Raw genomic sequence first — 6920 nt, 5'->3', positions numbered from 1 at the left:
AAATGTGAATAATAGATTTGGTATGATCTGACAAGTGATTAGATCTGGGGAATATGGTAAAGAAGAATCAATGGTGACTTCACCTTGGGAAACTATGATGTCTAGAAAGATAGTGTTTTGCTCAAAAGAAAAAAAAAGAAATTTTTAAGAAGATTGTGTGAAAGGAGTGGAGATGATGAGATCCCATTCAAAATTCACTGATCTTGTGATACCTATGAAACATCCATGATTGGGATAAGTCCAAAAGGAAGATGGTAATAGTAGGTAAATGGTACAAAAGCTAAGAAGAGAGATTAGGCTGGATATAAGAAAGTCATATGTATAGGGATGATCACTGAACATGTAAGAGTCAGTGAATTCAGCAAGTGAGAGTGGAGAGGAAGACCCAGGGAAGATCTTAGTGTACCCCCATATTTACTGTTTAGGAGGCAAAGTCAACAAGGGAGACTTAAAAGAAGTAGGTAGTAGGAAGAGAATAAAGGGCTAAGGGTCCTGGAAGCCACGTACAGAACAGAGTATGGAAGAGGAAGATGTGGCCAACAGTGTCAACTGTCAACTGTCAACCTTTGAACTGCAGAGGGATTAAGTGGAAAGAGGGCTGAGAAAAGGGCCATTGGATTTAGCAGTTAAGAGAACATTAATAACATAAGAGAAAGCATGTTCCGTTAAGTTGTATGGTAGGAAGAGAGAATGGAAGATGTTGAGAAATGAGTAGGAAGAGAATATATTAATCTACAAGGGTTTATTTTTAAATGAAGAAATAGAAAAAATCTTAGTTAATAATTGGTTTTAATATAAGACAGCAATAATCATTTGTCTCACAAACAAGTAAAGGTGCTTTGAGGACTAGAAAGATATAAACATATTTGAAGGAGTCAGGAGAGAGAGAATGAGAATGAGAGTGGAAGAGAGACAAAACAGACAGACACAGAGATAGAGGCACAGAGAGAGTTAGGATGAGAAAGAGACAGAAAAGCAGAGAAAGAGACAGACACAAAAAGTAACAGAGAGGAGAGAAACCTTTAGAAGTGTTTAGAATATAGAAATTACATGTAAAAGTAGAAAGGTTGGCTTGAGCAAGAATTTCTCAAAGACAAGCAAAAATTAAGAGAATGGTAGCTCAGGTAGAGAGATTTTAGACATGGAACAGGGAACTCAAGGAGATATGACTTTTCTTAGCATGGTAGCAGCCAAGATTCTCTTCTAATAGGGGCAGAGGAAAGGATTCTTTAGGAGACTCAAAGTGAGAAGCCAAACCTTTAAATAATCAGTTTGGGAAGTGTGATAGAGTCAGTAAAGGAAGAATCAAAATATTAGTTGCTACAGCATCACTGATGACCTCCTAAGATTATATACAATAGATTTGTAGTGGACCCAGTCAGCATGGTTGGTGACTTTCTCTAGTATCTTTAGCAACATGCAAGAAGGAACGGGGAAAAATAGATGATAGGGGTTGGCTATGGAGTTTGGCAAAGTGTAAGAAGTGTTAGGATAAAGGGGCAAGAATATTAGGGATAGAGGATGGTAGAGTTATCAATACTGTGGAAGACAGAAAATGAAGTCAGGGAATATGGACTGAGAAAATAGGAACCTATAGTCATAGTATAGATCAAGAATAGGTTTAGAAGGACTAAGATCATGCTCATGACCATATTTGCTTTGAATTGCTATTGTTTATCTTTTTAAATGTTGAATGTATCTTTTTTTCTGGGTATAACCCTAGTTTCAAATCTAGTACTGTTTGCATATTACTTCTCATTGGTGGAGAGAATTATTCTCTATGTTGTATATCTATGATACAGGTGCAATTAATGTAAGAGCTCGGGAGAAGCTCTCTGAATTTTTTCCTTTCCTTTCTATGAAATTGCAAGTAACATGGCATTTCCAAGGGAGATTCCATGCTCAAAGTCAATTATGAGAATCAGCTGCTAGACCTATGCATCCTCACCATTGATGAGAATTAAAGGGGAAGAAGGGTACAAAATGAAATCAAATGTGAGAGAAAACAACAATGTCAGAATTTCTGAATATTAACAGATAATCAGAAGAGAACAAGAGGAGAGGGATAAGGAGGATCTGATCCCAAAAGATACAACAGGATGAAGGCAATTTCTTAAGGATTCAGAGGATTTGGATTCAGAAAGCCTGGGATCAAATCTCATCTTTGCTACTTTCTATCCCTGTAACCTTGCACAAAACACTTCCTCTCAAAGAATCAAGAGGTTTTACAGGCAATCCAGTCCAGCTTCTCTTTTCCCAAGTTCCACTGGGGAAGAGTGAGAGTATAACTCCTGTAACCTGAATCCAAGTTGAGGTTTCTCTCCAATACACCAGACTGCCTTTCTCTATCAAAATGCAGCACATAACTTATTCTTTGTAATACTGTGCTGCTTGTCACTGAATGTATTTTTTAAAGATTTCCCTTTGTTACTTCATCCTTTCACTAAGTATTGGGTAAAAAAAAATTAGATAACTATTTCTGGGCAAATTCTTGCCCTGTTTTCAGAATAGGGATTTGGTCTCTGTTTTCTACCTCTTCTTTTAGTACCTTCTCTACCATTTCACTAATTCATTGGAAAGTATTCAGTAAATTAGCATCTTCCAGACAGGCCATAGGCCCTACCTTATGGATCTTCAGTTATCCCTCCACACTTACAGCTTTCACATTTGTGGGTTGGCCATCAATAATTAAATGAGAACTTTTTAAAATGTGCAGCACAGATGATGTGCATATGTAAAGAAAAGTAAAAAAATATAGTTAGTCATAAATGCATTAACACTGTATATTATTAATCTAGACATTTACTATCATAAGTATATATACATAAATTTATTACATACTGGTAAATTTTGTTAAAAATTTCAGTGCACCGAAGAACTACAATCTACACATTCTCTTTGGGAACACCTCTTCTTCATTGCTGTTCTGTCCAGATTCAGTCAGGTAAAATCCTCTCACATTGTATTGTTGTATTATACCATGAGCTTTTTGTAAGAGAAGGAAATCTGTGAAGCAGTTTCTGCAGTTACACCTGTAGCTTTGAAGACTCCCTAGTGTGTGAGACATTAATCTCTCTTTTGTGAAACTGAAACTTTATTGCACAGGCAGTGTGTTCTTTAATTTGTTTTGTGTGTTAAATAAATATAAACAGAATTATTAAAAATAATGAATTGGGATGTAAGGGTTAATCATGGTTTTTCATATTTGCAGAGATTGTGTGCCCTTAGCCTCTGCAAAAACTCAAGTGGAATACTAGCCAGCATTCCAGGTTCTAAGGCTAAGTGAGGTAACTACCTTCATCATGCAGATCAGCAAGACTTCAGCCACACAACCAATATTGAAGATAGAATTTGGAGGTGGGACTTGAAGGTATGTTTCTTTATTTGGATATGACTGCACTTCTGCCCCTCTGAGTGGCTTAGAAGAAAAACAGAATAGCTTTGAAATTGATGTGTAGAATTTATTACATAGTTTTTCAAAAAGAATAAATAGTCTTAAATAGAAATTCATGGTTTTCTGTTGAATTCTCTTTTTATGTAATACTTTATGGAAATGTTCTTTAATTTTGTCTTTTTGTATTTAAGTTCAAATGAATAAAATTTTAATTAAAAATAAAATAAGATGTCAGTGGACAACATAGAAATAGAATAATGAGACCAAGTAGAGAGTTGAAACAATCAGACTAATAACAATGGAACAAAATAGGAGTTTTTAGGGAAACAATGAAACTCTAGACCTGAACCTAACAGAGGGGGAAAAAAGAAGAATTCCTGGATAATGCTTATCTCATATATCAAGTAGAAGAGCTCAGGAATAGGAAAAATGGAACAGCAAAGGACAAACTCATGATGTGATAAGGAGGAGCAAATCTAGACTTTTCCCCCTACAAGCCCTGTGAATTGTATGAATTGTGCTGGTCCCAGGTAATAATAGATTTGGAGCTCAAAGAAATTTCAGAGGACATCTATCCTAATCTTCCTCACTTTACAGGTGGGCAAACTGAAACCCAGGAAGACTAAATGACTAAATTTGTTTGAACTTGAGTCCTTTGACTCCAGGGCCAATGCACTTTGCAAATTTATACTTTTTCTATTAACCTGACAGTTCTTTTAGAACCTTTACAAGGAAGTATTGTTAAGTTTAGAGTACTAGAATAATGTATATGCTGTTGGGAAGGGGAGACTTATCAAACTGAAGCAGCTCTGAGTACTTTATGTATCTTGATGGAGAGGGTAAAGAAGCAATGGAGATAATCAGGAATAAAAATATAAGTCTGGAGTGATTACCTTGGTCCTTGAGAAGATAAAGATGTGTAAATCTAGGATCAGTCTCTCCTGGTTCACTATTTTTTTTCTCATGTAAATAAAACCTTTCCTATATTTGATGTATTGTTAACCTAAGTAATTGCATTAGATATCAGTGCCCCTATGCCTTTTTCCCCAGAAGTAGATAAGTCCATTTTCAAAGCTTTGAAAAGAACAAAATGAACCATATTCTGTTGGGGAAAACAATGAAATTCTAGAAATGAGCTGTCAGAGTGAAAAAGAAGAATTTCTGGATAATGCTTATCTTTTAGATCAAGTAGAAAAGGAAGGAGAAAACCCATGGTGGATATAGGAGTCAAAAAGAATATCATTTGTGTAATTCTGGGCCATGAATTATATAGGAAAAGATGTACAATATACAAGCAAATAAGCAATCATACTGAGAAGGCAGCTAAAGCTGGGCTTGAAGTCAGGAAAGCCTGAATTTAAATCTGGCCTCAAACACTAGCCTGTAATCAAGGGTGAGCCACTTAAGCCTCTTTGCCTCAGTTTCTCATCTGTAAAATGAGCTGAACAAGGAAATGGCAAACCATTTCAGTATCTTTGCCAAGAAAACTCCAAATAGGGTCATGAAGAGCCTAACATGATTTAAATCACTAATAACAACAGACAGATAAGTAAATAAGCAAAACCGAAAATAAATTAACAGATAGATGTTATAAGCAACATGATACAAGAAACATTGAGTGGAAAGGAGAAGCTAAAGAAAATTGCTATGAGAAATCTGAGGAAAAAAATATTACTTTCACTTTACCAATCTCATGAAAACAACACTTGCCATTATTAAGGCTTGCTATATGACCCTGTACAAATCATACCAGCTCTCTTGGGCTCCTTTTTCCTCTTTTGCAAAATGGAGCCAGAATAGATCATCTGTAATGGACTTGCTAATTCTAAAAGTTTTTGAGTTTATATTGAAAAAAACATACAAACTCTGGGTCACATAGTTCACCTAAATGTATGAATCTCAAATGAGTGTATTTTTAGCTCCACTTTTAAATTGCTATTTTATTTTGCCAAAAAAAGAAAGAAAGAAGAGGGAGGGAGAAAAGGAGGGAGGGAGGGAGGGAGGGAGGGAGGAAAGGAGGAAAGGAGGAAGGAAGGAGGGAGGGAGGGAGGGAGGAAGGGAGGGAGGAAGGGAGGAAGGAGGGAGGGAGAGGGAGAAGAGAGAGAGAAAGAGAAGAAGAAGAAGAAGAAGAAGAAGAAGAAGAAGAAGAAGAAGAAGAAGAAGAAGAAGAAGAAGAAGAAGAAGAAGAAGAAGAAGAAGAAGAAGAAGAAGAAGAAGAAGAAGAAGAAGAAGAAGAAGAAGAAGAAGAAGAAGAAGAAGAAGAAGAAGAAGAAGAAGAAAGAAGAAGAAGAAGAAGAAGAAGAAGAAGAAGAAGAAGAAGAAGAAGAAGAAGAAGAAGAGAAGAAAGAAGAAAGAAAAAAAGAAGCAAAGAGGGTCCGCTAGGTGGTGCAATGAATAGAGCACCAGCCCTGAAATCAGGAAGACCTGGGTTCAAATGTGATCTCAGACACTTAACACTTCCTAGTTGTGTGACCTTAGATAAGTTACTTAACCCCAATTGCCTCAGGAAAAAAAAGTAAATAAAGGAAGAAATATCAATGGATTTCATCCAAAGAGTGAAGTTTCTGTGCATCTCAGAATAAAGGTTTGAAGCACAGAGAGATATGTTCTTACCTTCAGAATGTACTGCAGAATAGTACAGTTCTGCCATCAGCCTTCTTCATTCTTATTTCGGAGGGCCTGAACATCTCCCAAATCCCTACTGATTGTTCTCTCTCCAATTTTTTTTGTTTCTGAGTCATTTTAGTCATATCTGAATCTTCATGATCTTATTTGGGGTTTCTTGGCAAAGATATTGGAATGATTTGTCATAGCCTTCTCTGGCTTATTTTACAGATGGGGAAACTGAGATAAACAGGGTAAAGTGACTTGCCCAGAGTCACATTGCTAGGAAGTGTCTAAAGCTGAATTTAAACTCAGGTAATCCTGACTTCAGGCCTGGCATTCTTTGACAGTGTGCCATCTAGCTGCCTTTCCATTACAAGTATGTTACCTAATCCTAACTGGGCTATACAGGATTAATTTTATTCATTTTTTCACAGTTCCTATTGCTTCTATTCTTAAACATCTCCCCCTTAAATCTCAGCACCATAACCACTACCTGTCACTCACAGATGTAATTTAAGCTTCCTTGTTTTAGTTTAGGACCTATGTGTAATAAGGTCTAGCATATACACAGAATGCCTCTGATGCCATTCACCATGTGGGAAGAGACTAGTGTTAGAAGTAACACTCTTGACACTGAAAATCAGATATCAAGGAACATTTATTTAAGAAGACTCTTAAGGAATCATCTTAATGTTTCTGGCCAGAAACGGGCCCCATTCCTCTTTGGGAAGAGGGAGCACTGAGTACAGAAATGGGGGAATCTTTATACTTGGTCATGTGATGCAGCCCCTCCCTTAGAGAAGGGATTGGTTCATTTTTATCAGGGTCACTTAATTGTTCTGTGAATCCTAACCTTCCTTAACTTCTCACATTCTGAAAACTGCCACAAAGCTTACAACACTGTGGAAACTCAACTTTT

The 6920-nt window shown here is 36.6% G+C and overlaps 1 long non-coding RNA gene across 1 annotated transcript; it reads left to right on the top strand.

The window, feature by feature from the left end:
• Nucleotides 1-576: 576 nt before the first annotated feature.
• On the top strand, nucleotides 577-3356 carry LOC141555360 (uncharacterized). Its single transcript, XR_012486169.1, has 3 exons — nucleotides 577-625; nucleotides 2867-2944; nucleotides 3212-3356. It is a non-coding gene; the product is annotated as an uncharacterized LOC141555360 (long non-coding RNA).
• The last annotated feature ends 3564 nt before the right edge of the window (nucleotides 3357-6920 follow it).

The sequence above is a fragment of the Sminthopsis crassicaudata genome, chromosome 1, assembly GCF_048593235.1.
Source record: "Sminthopsis crassicaudata isolate SCR6 chromosome 1, ASM4859323v1, whole genome shotgun sequence".
Classification (NCBI taxonomy): domain Eukaryota; kingdom Metazoa; phylum Chordata; class Mammalia; order Dasyuromorphia; family Dasyuridae; genus Sminthopsis; species Sminthopsis crassicaudata.
Note: the sequence above shows the minus strand (reverse complement) of the source record. Positions and strands in the feature narration are given on the sequence as shown.